This window comes from Amaranthus tricolor, chromosome 9 (genome assembly GCF_026212465.1).
Source record: "Amaranthus tricolor cultivar Red isolate AtriRed21 chromosome 9, ASM2621246v1, whole genome shotgun sequence".
NCBI classification, from domain to species: domain Eukaryota; kingdom Viridiplantae; phylum Streptophyta; class Magnoliopsida; order Caryophyllales; family Amaranthaceae; genus Amaranthus; species Amaranthus tricolor.
Genome location: NC_080055.1, coordinates 14791449 through 14804234, shown reverse-complemented (window position 1 = coordinate 14804234; position 12786 = coordinate 14791449).

Sequence of the window (12786 nt, the reverse complement as noted above, 5' to 3'; positions counted from 1 at the left end):
GCTAAGACCCGTTCAACAACCGCTATTTCTATTTTTAGCAAATCCAATATTTACTAAAAATATATCCTAAAATAAAGGATTACTTTTAGAAAACCACACGTAAATAATTTTTAGAAAAACTTTTTGCCAATTAACTATAATAAATAAATGCAACAAATTAATTTAAATACATTAACTAAAAAACAAAAATCAGAATTTATTAGCTAACGTAGGCTGACTTTGGTTTGGGAACAGTGCGCTGTTTCCAGAATCCAGTTTTGCTAGAACATCCAACTTAGGAACAGTAGACCTGCTGTCTCCATTTAACATCCCAAGTGATAAACTCTTCTAACATCTCTTGAATCCTTTTGACACGTATATTCCCACGAACAAAGCCATAGGTACTATCAACGATCATAATTATAATCGGATATCGACCTGCACACAATCTCTAAACACATATTTGCTTAAGTGTAGTTATCATAAAAACTCAAGAGGTCCAACAAATTCCCCCTTTTTGATGATGACAAACTTTTAAACAAACTTAAACACAATAGAGTAAACCAATGTTGAAGAGCATGTTAGACATCAAAACACCTTTTCTTAACTTAGTAAATATAATTCACCAAGCATATCTTGAATCAAATTACTCTAAAAATAAACATAACAAAAACTCATACAACTTCAGCATAAAACTTAAACAATGATGTAAAATGATCAAAGCTTAAAAGAAACTTAAAAACAGAATAGATACATCCAAAACAAGCATCATGTATAATCAAATCATAATCAGAGCTTCAATATATAGACAAAAGATGTTAACTATATACTGACAATAGATTAGCTATATTTTGACAGTCAAAGCCTAAGCTATATTTTGACAATCAGAGCAAAATCAGCATGCAAACAACAATCATCAGCAGCACACAGCCAAACAGCCTTAGTTCAGAGATCATGAAGCATAACCTTAATCCTAAAGTCCTACATAATAGATTTAATCAGAGCTAAGCATACTCAAGCATTATTTAAGTTTGTGTCAAATATTCCCCCTTTTGACATCATTCAAAAAGAATTGGAGCAATCAAACCACAGCACTAAGCATATAGACATAGTCAAAGAGAGAATAAGGATGCACAAAGTAAAAAGCAGTAACAATGAATGCAAACAAGATCAGCTGTGATCAATCGTTACAGATAGTTAGTAGCATAAAAGAAATTGTTTAACATATTATCATTGTTAAAGGATGTACCCCAGCTGGTACCAAAAAAAAACATAAAAAGATTGTTTGATAATAGAGATGGTTACAACAAATAGGAAAAGATATCAGGAAGAACTAGGATGCAAGAGCTTCATCATCTATGTATTCTGTTTCCACCTCCACTGTGTCAAGCTTGGCCTCCAAACGTGCTTCCATTTGGTCCATTTGAGCAGAGAGTGAGGCTATGGAGACACGAATTTCATCCTTAAAAACAAGGAAGCTTGTCTGCAATTCTGTGAGTTTTAGGAGAATGGAGGATAAAGGGGCTGTAGGAATTGTAGTGTCACCTAAACCTTGATTTTTTGATGTGTGTACTGGTGGTGGTGATGATGGTATAGGTGACTGTGATGGTGAAGATGGTTGTATTGGTGACTGTGGTGGTGAAGATGCTTGTATTGGTGACTGTGGTGGTGACGATGGTTGTATTGGTGACTGTGTGGCAGGTTTAGGTGAGGAAGGATGGCTTGGTTCAACTATTGTGTATGAGGCTGAGTCATCATCAATAATAACAACATGTTTCTTTCCTTTGGAAGCTAGCCTACGACTCTTCCTAAGGTTTGAACCAGGTAAGGAACTCTCCTCATCTTTTTCTTCTTCTTCCTCCACAGCATCCTTCATAGGTTCCTTCTCAACTTCCCCCTTACAAGAATTTTCCTCATGTTCCTCCTCAGAATGCTCCTCTGCCTTCTCAGTGGCAGAGGGAACAGGCTCCTGTTCCTCCTTATTTACTTCCTCCTCCTTAACATTTTCTTCATTTTCTTCTTCATTTGTGCCCTCAGATTGTTCAGAGATATTCTCAAGGGTCCCTTTTTCATTTAATCTAAGATGCAAGTTGTTCAAACACTTAACACCTACTTTGTTATTTGGACCCATGGGATAATTTGGACCATCAAGAGGAACACCCAACTTCATAAATATCCATGTTAACAATCCACCATATCCTAACACATTACGCTTAAAAATACAATCATTCAAGTGACAAATCATCAAAGAGGGAAAATTAATCTTGATGTTATTAGCCATACAATATATTAACGTAGCATCCCTTAAACTAACCTCACTTCTTTTAGATGTGCGAGGCAGAATAAATCATCTTGTTATATTGTATAACAGCTTGTGCATTGGTGACAGCACATTATGACTAACCTTTCCTTTTTTCTCTTTTATCCCTAGAAACTTCCAAACTACCTTCTCATTTATCCCAGAAAAATTGATTTTTGATCCAACAACATATATATCAAATCCAGTGGAGGGGACACCTAACCACCCTCCTAAAATCAAACTATTAAATTCAATTTTAATCCCCTTAACAACACTAGTACAAACGCCATGGTCAAAAGAAAAATTTGAAATAAACTCGTGCATCAAGTTGGGGTACATTGGGTTGCAACAGTGTTCTGCCATTAAAGATTCCCAACATTGATTTTGCAAAATGGCGTGAAATTGAGGAAAGAAATTAGATTCATACCATTGTTTGTCTAGCCCGAAACCAACAATCATTTCTTTGGATATCTCCTCAGCACTAACTGGAACAACAACTTTTGCCCTTTTTGAAGATGATTTCTTTACTATAGAGTCCCTCTCTCTTTTTGGTTTCACGCACTCCAGAGGCAACCGGGGTTTCCTGTTGCTTTCTTGATGAGGACTCAGTTTCGGTAATGAGAGGTGTTGGATGGATGATTTGTAGAGGTTTGGGTTGCTTCATTTTTGGTGTTTGATTCTTAGTTTTCATGGTGATTTGAAGAATTAAGAAAAGGAGAAAGCAAGAATGGAATGATGAAATGCAATTGAAGGCGGTTCTGAAATGCAGTGAGTTGAAGACGGTTTTGAGAGTGAAATTGAAGATGAAATGATGGATTTGCTATGAGAGAGTGGCTTTTAATAAGTATGAGGTGACGGTTACTTTAATGAGTTTTGGTGCTTCATTATTCTTATTTAGGTATATGGACACAGAGAGTGAAATGGAACAGACGAATTTAGTGAAGAACTATGATGATTTAACTCCCGCTATTTTAATGGAAATTGCTGGGTAAATATATATATTAAATATTATGGAAATTTTTTATGAAAATGAAAAATAAATGAAAGTTTTATGCTACTATAATCTGAACAAATCAAACAAGCAATCATATGAGCATTCACAGTATATACTTTTAAATGGTGCGTACCTGATCCTTTCGATAATCGATTTTTCAATCAAGATTTTGTGGTTGATTGACCTTTTCAATTTTCATTCTGACTTTAAGGATCACATATGTCACTCACTTCAATGCAGCTTGATCATGCCAAGTTCCAATCTCATTTTTTCATGTTGTTCCCTTGGAAGCGGTTTAGTCATGATATCTGCTATTTGCTCGTTGGTGTTTACATGCTTTAAAATAATATTTTTATTTTCAACATTATCCTTAAGAAAATGATGCCTAATGTGGATGTGTTTTACTCGTGAATGATGCACTAGATCTTTAGATATACATATGGCACTGGTATTATCACAATAAATAGGAACACATTCAAACTTAATACCAAAATCTCTTAGCTGCTGCTTTATCCAAAGCATTTGGGAACAGCAAGCTGCTGCTGCTACGTATTCAGCTTCGGCAGTAGATAATGCAACAGTGTTTTGTTTCTTGGAACTCCATGAAACTAAACATGAGCCAAGAAATTGTACCATACCTGATGTACTTTTTCTATTAACTAGATCACCTGCATAATCTGCATCACTAAAACCTTTCAAATCATAAACATCACTTTTAGGATAAAATAAGGATAAGTCGTCAGTTCCCTTCAGATATCTTAAAATATGTTTTACTGCAGTGAGATGTGATTCTTTAGGATTGGATTGAAATCTAGCACATAAACCAACACTGAAAGCAATATCGGGTCTACTAGCAGTTAGATATAATAAAGAGCCAATCATGCCTCTATACATAGTTTGATCAATATTTGTTCCATTTGGGTCTTCATCTAATCTAACATTTGTAGCCATAGGTGTGTTGTTGGTTTTAGCATTATTCAAGCCATATTTCTTGAGAAGTTCTTTTATATATTTTTGTTGGTGAATAAAGATACCATTAGCAGTTTGTTTAATTTTCAAACCAAGAAAGAAATTTAATTCTCCCATCATGCTCATTTCAAATTCAGTGCTCATAAGGTTGGCAAATTCTTTACACAACAGTTCATTGGTGGCTCCAAAGATAATATCATCAACATATATTTGAACAACTAAAATATCCGAACCTCTATTCTTAAAGAATAAGGTTTTGTCAATTTTGCCTCTTACAAAGTCATTTTGAATCAAAAACTTTGACATTTTTTCATAACATTGCCTAGGAGCTTATTTTAAGCCTTAAAGAGCTTTATCAAGCTTGTAGACATGATCGAGACAAGAGGTATTTTCAAAGCCTGGGGGTTGTTCAACAAAAACTTCTTCATCGAGAAAACCATTTAAGAAAGCACATTTCACATCCATTTGATATAATTTAAAGTTCATGAATGCAGCAAAAGAAATTAAGATTCTTATAGCCTCTAACCTTGCTACCGGAGCAAATGTCTCAGTATAATCAATACCTTCTTGTTGATTGTATCCTTTGACCACGAGCCTTGCTTTGTTTCTAACAATTATTCCATGCTCATCTAGTTTATTTCGAAATACCCATTTCAAACCAATTACCTTTTTGTGTTTCGATTTGGGTTCCAAGTGCCAAACTTTATTTATTTCGAATTCATTTAATTCGTCTTGCATGGCCACGATCCATTCGGAATCCTTTAGAGCTTCTTCATGATTCTTGGGCTCAAGTGATGATAGGAACGCAAAGTGTGCACAAAAGTTTCTCATTTGAGATCTAGTTGGTGTTCCTTTATTCAAATCACTTATAATCAAATCAAGAGGATGATAACTTTGATATTTCCAAGGTTTGGGCACGAATTCTCTTGTGGGAACAGTAGTATGTTCTGGTTCATCAGCTTGATCGTCAATCTGTTCAGCTACTGGATTAGCTTGCTCTTCTGTGGGAACAGCAGGATTGGGAACAGTCTGTTGGTTCTGAAGTCCCGGCTGTTCCTGATCAAGAACTTTCCTTTCTGCCTCTTCTGGGATCAGCTGTTCACCTGCTGTTCCTTGATCTTGCATTTTCATTTCTTCTTCATCATTCTCTAGATTTGCAAGACCTATCTTAAAATTATTTGTATGCTGTTCACTTGACAAAAAGTTAGTTTCATCGAAAATTATGTGAACGGATTCTTCTACGCTCATTGTTCTTTTATTATAAACTCTATAAGCCTTACTATGTGATGAGTAGCCAAGAAATACTGCTTCATCACTTCTTTCATCAAACTTCCCTATATTTCGTTTTCCATTCACATGAACAAAACATTTGCATCCAAACACACGAAAATAGGAAATATTTGGTTTAACATCTTTAAGCAATTCATAGGGTGTCTTTGAAGTGATTGGTCTTATTAATACACGATTCAAAATATAACATGCAGTATTAACAGCTTCGGCCCAAAATTTTCTAGGTAGACCACTAGCAATTAACATGGTTCTAGCCATTTCCTCTAAAGTTCTATTTTTCCTTTCTACTACACCATTTTGTTGTAGTGTTCGTGGTGCCGAAAAATTATGACTTAATCCATGTTCATTGCAATAACTCATAAAACTTGAATTTTCAAATTCTTTACCATGATCTGACCTTATGTGAATGATTTGATTATTGGTAGATTTTTGTATTTTGTTAGCGAAAGAAACAAACTCATTAAAAGCTTCATCTTTACTAACTAAAAATAAAGTCCATGTAAATCTACTATAATCATCAACAATAACAAACGCATATCTTTTGCCACTGCGGCTTTGTATTCTCATAGGTCCACACAAATCCATGTGTATTAGTTCAAGTGGTTTAGAGGTGGTCACAACATTCTTTGGTTTAAAAGATGACCTAACTTGTTTTCCTTTGACACAAGGATCACAAATTTCATCCTTAAGGAATTTTATAGCTGGTAGTCCTCTAACTAGGTCTTTTGATCTTAATGAATTAATCAATGTATAACTAGCATGACCTAGACGCTTACGCCAAAGAAGTGGGTCGTCTTCTACAACACTTAGACACGTTAGATTGGTCTTGGGAACAGTGTCCAGGTTCACTACATAAGTGTTCCCTTTTCTGATTCCCTCAAGAACGATGTCTCCTATGTCATTCCTAGAAATAATGCACTTTTCAGAAGTAAAATTCACAGAGTTACCTTTATCGCAAAATTGAGAAATGCTAAATAAGTTATGTTTCAAATTCTCGACTAAAAATACATTATCGATAGCATGGGAACATAACCTTCCAACTTTTCCTTTGGCGATTATCTCACCCTTCATATTGTCACCGAAGGTTACTGTTCCCCCATCATAGGCTTCAAGTGAGAGAAATTCAGATTTATCACCCGTCATGTGCTTGGAACACCCACTGTCGAGATACCATGAGCTGTTCCCCCTCACTTGGACCTGAAAAAAAATTAATGGTTAGTTACAGGAACCCAGACTTTCTTGGGTTCCTTGTCAATTTTGCAAGAATCATTTTTCTTATTCTGAATGTTATCGACATAGTTTCTGTTGGAGACAGTGTACTGTTCCTTTTTGGTGCACTGGTCTTTCAGATGACCAGTTCCTCCACAGAAGGAACAGAATCTGTCACTAGGAAGATCAACGTAAGCTTTCTTCTTTTTATTATTCTTAAAGTAATTTAGGCCTTTTGAATTTTTACTTTTGGCATCTTGAATCCATTTGGGAGTAATTTTGATTTTCCCTTTTTCTCTTGAATTTAATTCAAGCTTATCATCATTGTTATGGTTGGATTCTAGATTCAATTTTAAATTTTGAAACTCATTGCACAAATCTTTAGTAGATGCATCATTCAATTCTTTATTCAAGCCTAATAATTTGTATTGCGACAACTCAATATTAAGAATAACATTTTCCTTTTTAATTCTCTCCATATTTTCCTTTAGAATTATGTTTTGATCCAACAAATCGAAAAATCTATTTTGGACATCATATCTAAAGGTGTTTATATAGGAGACATGGTCTTTGCTTACCTTGAGCTCCTTTTCTAATTGGAGACACTTAACATTGCAATTTTCAAGTTTAGCTTGTGTCTCTTTTAGCAACTCAATCAATTTATTTTTACTTAAATTGGATGAATGGACAGAAAATGCATTAGAGATATGTACCTGCTTCTCCTTGCCTTCGTGCGTAGCCATGAGACATAGGTTAGCTGTCTCCTCTTCTTCGGGAACAATAGTTTCATTTTCACTTTCAGTTTCTCCCCATGCAGCAATCATGGCCTTGCGAAAGTCGGTCTTGTTAAAGTTTTCTTTGTTCAAAGGTCTTCTTGAATCCCTTGTCTTTCCCTTACCCTTTTCATTCTTCCACATTGGGCACTCCTTGATGAAGTGTTCGGTACTTCCACATTTGTGGCATTCAAGATTGGTTTTTGTTCTTCTTTCTTTGTTGTTTCTTTGATTTGTATACCTGTTATTCCTGAAGAACTTCTTGAATTTTCTTACCAGTAGAGCAGCCTCTTCTTCGTCACATTCTAATTCGTCCTGTTCCCCAACTGCCAGGGCCAGTCCCTTGTTCCTGGAACTGTCAGCTGTTCCCAAATGTAATTCATGCATCATTAGGGAACCAGCCAGCTCCTCTAGATTGAACTTTGTAAAATTTTTGGACTCTTGTATAGCAGTAACCTTGGCCCTCCAGCGCTCATCTTGAGGAAGGCTCCTAAGAATCTTCCTTACTTGTTCATCAGTGGGAATTATTCTTCCAAGAGAGACAAGTTCGTTTGTTATGTTGGTGAACCTAGTGAACATCTCTTGGATGCTTTCTCTTGGCTCCATAACAAATCTCTCGTATTTAGACATTAACAAATCAATTTTGGACCGTTTGACTTCACTTGTTCCCTCATGGGTAACAGCTAGCAGGTCCCAAATTTGCTTAGCAGATTTGCACCCCATTATTCTATTATGCTCGTTTGGTCCAAGCCCACAATGAAGTAATTTTATTGCAAGAGCGTTTAATTCCATTTTTTGAAAATCTTCTTTTTCATATTCGGTTATTGGTTTGGGAACTACTTCATTGTTGGAGTTAGTAATGGTTACCTCAAAATCTCCGATTTCGATGACTGTCCACACTTGATAGTTTTCTGCCTTGATGAAAATTTCCATCCTATTTTTCCAGTATGTATAGAATTTTCCATCGAACATTGGCGGTCTTTGAGTAGAGTATCCTTCTTCCATTCGCTCATTCATAATTGACATTTTTGGGAACACCAGAATTTGCCCTCAGGGTTTCCTGATCTTCTGGAAACAGGGCTCTGATACCAATTGTTGATTCAATTAGGAACGGGAACAGCAACAAGAGGGGGGGTGAATTGTTGTTGTTACTAGTTTAAGCGTTTTTGCCCTGTTTTTGCAGAATTGTATAAAATTATAAAGCTTAAACTTAGAGCAAAATAATAAAAGAGAAACACACGATTTTTACGTGGAAACCATCTGGGCCTAAACAGAAGGAAAAACAACGACCCCTTAGGATTTCTAAAAACTCCACTATGTTTAAGGCAATTAGTTACAATTACAATAAACACCTTACTTCACTCGAAGCGAATCTACTAGGCCAACTCTTCTCTCTCAAATTGCTTTACTCAAAGCAACAAACTTAGCTTCACAAAAAGCTAAACTCCTCAATAGCTTCACTCAAAGCTATTAAATTCCCGCCTTAGACTCACCCGAGTCTAATTACAAGTTCTCTCAAAAACCCTTACAAAAAGGAATGAAATTCTCTAAAATAAATCAATGAGTTGCACAAGAAAATATTATGAATTAATTGGCAATTTTAAAAGCAAAATATTTCTTGTAGAATTTCCAAAAATAATCACATGAAAGTAACAAAGTTCATGCGTTTGACCTCTTAGGTGTATTGGAACAGCCGAAATCTCTTGCTATTTATAAAAAATAAATCCTCTAAGAAAATGGAATAATCCAATCCATTATTCCTTCATTAAAAAGATCATGGGAGTAATGTGGATTAATCAAACATACGGTTATTTCTACAAGACTTGATTAAGTCAAGCATACGGTTAATAACAACAATAACCGTTGTTCCCATTTACTAAAAATAGGTTATGTTCTCTTTAAGCAGCAGTTTCTTCAACAGTTGTTCCTGTTCCAGTGCTAACTGCTGGAACGTTTTTGCTATTAATAGAAACGGTTATAAAAGTAGACACGTTAACCTATTATCTAAGCAAAGACCGGTTAAAAATAATATCTAAGACCCATTCAACAACCGCTATTTCTATTTTTAGCAAATCCAATATTTACTAAAAATAGATCCTAAAATAAAGGATTACTTTTAGAAAACCACACGTAAAGAATTTTTAGAAAAACTTTTTGCCAATTAACTATAATAAATAAATGCAACAAATTAATTTAAATACATTAACTAAAAAACAAAAATCAGAATTTATTAGCTAACGTAGGCTGACTTTGGTTTGGGAACAGTGCGCTGTTTCCAGAATCCAGTTTTGCTAGAACATCCAACTTAGGAACAGTAGACCTGCTGTCTCCATTTAACATCCCAAGTGATAAACTCTTCTAACGTCTCTTGAATCCTTTTGACACGTATATTCCCACGAATAAAGCCATAGGTACTATCAACGATCATAATTATAATCGGATATCGACCTGCACACAATCTCTAAACACATATTTGCTTAAGTGTAGTCATCATCAAAACTCAAGAGGTCCAACATTGATGATATAGTTGTCCTTAAGTTTGTAGGGACATGCAAACTTAAGATGTCCTTCTTGGAAACAATAGGAGAAAATAGGCAAGCTTCTATGCTTGTATGCACTTTTAACAAATGTGGTTTGACTCTTATAGTTATGTTTAGCATTATTATAACCGATACCACGTTTATCATTATACCCTTTTTTCGTGTAAGCATTTTTACGAATTTAAATTCATAATCATTTAGCTTCGTTAAGGATTGTAAAATTTTCTCAGACTCATATCTCAAAGTCTTCAGTTCAGATTCAAGATCATCGTTTTTATTATAAAGATTAATGAGCTTTTTCATTTGACTGATATTTTGTTCTTTCAAGACTTTGACACTCTCTTCTAATTTTAATTTTTCAGCCATAAGCGATTAATTTTTCTTTATAAGGTCTTCAAAACCTTCGGCATAGTGACGAATTTTACATTCTAATATGTTTTTCTCATCTTTTAAGATTTGTTCAATTTGAAACATATCAAAGAGAGCTTTAACTAATTCTTCTTTAGAGCAAGAGTTAAAATAGTCAAGTAACTCCTTATAGTTTTATTCTAAATATTCTTCTTTGTCATCATTTTCCATTAGACATCAGTGAGTTTGGCCATGTTCATATTCTGCTTTAGTTGACCGTTCGGAGTCACTCCACTTAGCAACCATTACTTGTTTCTTTTTGTTTTTCATGTAGTATTCCTTTTTCTTTTTAGGACATTCCTTTAAAAGATGCTCAGTAGATCCACATTCAAAATAAGCAAGTTTTTTAGTTTTAGAATTGGAATTTGAAAATTTACTTTTGTTTCTAGATTTGAATTTTTTATTTCTTTTTCGCATTTTCATGATTCCTTCTAAACCTTTTGTGATTAAGGCAAATGGATCTTCCTCATCATCACTTTCCTCATTCTCGCTTGAGGGTTCTTGATGTTTCTTTTCCTTTAGGGCAAGATTCTTCATGGATGGTGTTACCTCACTTACTCCATCATCATGTAGGGTAAGTTCATGAGTTGTGAGCTTTCCATGTAGATCGTCAAGTGATAGTACTCTCAAGTCTTGAGCTTCTTCAATGGCAGTTACTTTTGCACCACATTTAGATCTTAGAAGACATTTCAAGACCTTCTGCACTTTTTTACATTAGGAAAAGTTTTACCAAGAGAATTCAAACTGTTAGTAATCAATGTAAAACGAGTAAACATTTCATTAATATGCTCATCCTTTTTCATCTTGAACATTTCATATTGATGCATAAGGATGTTGATCTTTGTCTCCTTGACTTGACTTATTCCTTCATACATCACAACCAACTTATCTCATATTTCCTTAGAACTTGTGCATGATGAAATCCTACTGAACTTGGTACCATTTAAAGCACTACACAATTGATTCATTGCTGTATAGTTTTTGGACACATATTCCAAATCACTTTGTGCGTATTCGGACTCGAATTTTTCAACATTATTACCTTGAGCGTCCTTTTTCATTAGTATTTTAATCCGTTGGTTATGATGCCCCAAAGTTCCATATCTTGATCAATCACAAACATCTTCATCAAAGTTTTTCAATGAGAAAAATTTGTTCCACAAAACAAACACTAGTGGAAAAAACCTTATTTGCTGCAATTTTTTTGTCATAATATGGAGCGCATTTTGGCCCGCAACATTATTGAGAGCAGCAAATGACCTATTTTAAATGCTGCGGTTTAAAACCGCAGCTAAAAAAAGCTTAATTGCTGCGGGCATCTTAAAAAATCGCATTATATAGTGTATGACTATATGCTGCGGTTTTTAAGAAGCCCGCAGCAAATAGCCTTTTTTTTCGTTTAATAATATTAAATAATCCAATAATGTACAATGTAATAAACAATGATTAATCCAATGATACTCACCAATTAACACCAATAATCAATCACCAATAATCTCTTTGTAAACTCTCGATCTTATATATAATATAATAATATGTACATATACAAATTAAAGTCCTAATAAATCAAAAGGTGCTTTTAAACTTAACACAATTACTTTTAAACTTACTCTAGTCATAAAAATAATGAATACTTGATTCCAAAAAGAGTGTCGCACATCAAAAGCTCTTGGTTTTTGAGATTCAATCCTACATGTTTCATATAGAAAGGAGCTTGCGAAAGTGAATAGTGGATTCGAGTTGAGAATTTTTGTCCTTCGAATAAACATCGACATGGCAAACTATCAATCTGCAAATCCAACGAAACACAAATAAGCATTAAACTCATCCAAAAACATAATTAATTAACATCCTAGAAGTACATTAGAATACCAACTTAATCCTAAAAATAGAAAAAGAATAATACATTATCAACAATCAATCACCAAGGAAAGTCCTCATTATACAGTTAAAATGAATTGGGAAATACCTTTGGAGGGCTCATTACAAGGCTAGTGAGATTCTGACCTATATTAAAACACAAATTGACATAAGCAACTTTAATTTCTAAATTTGCTCCCTGATGTTAGCATTATAGTCTGTAACTTCCATGTAATCTCCTCTTTTCACACATTCTACATAATATTCTAGAAGTAGAATCATAAGAGTTGGGAACTTGATCATTCATAAACATCGCTTTCAATCTTAAATCTTTATAAACTTAAAAATAATGACACAAAAGAAACAAACCTTTTGAACTTGATTGAAGCTAAAAGAATTGTTCATTAGCTAAAAGATATCTTCTTGTATTTTATAAGTAATGTATATTAATCTCATTTCATTCTG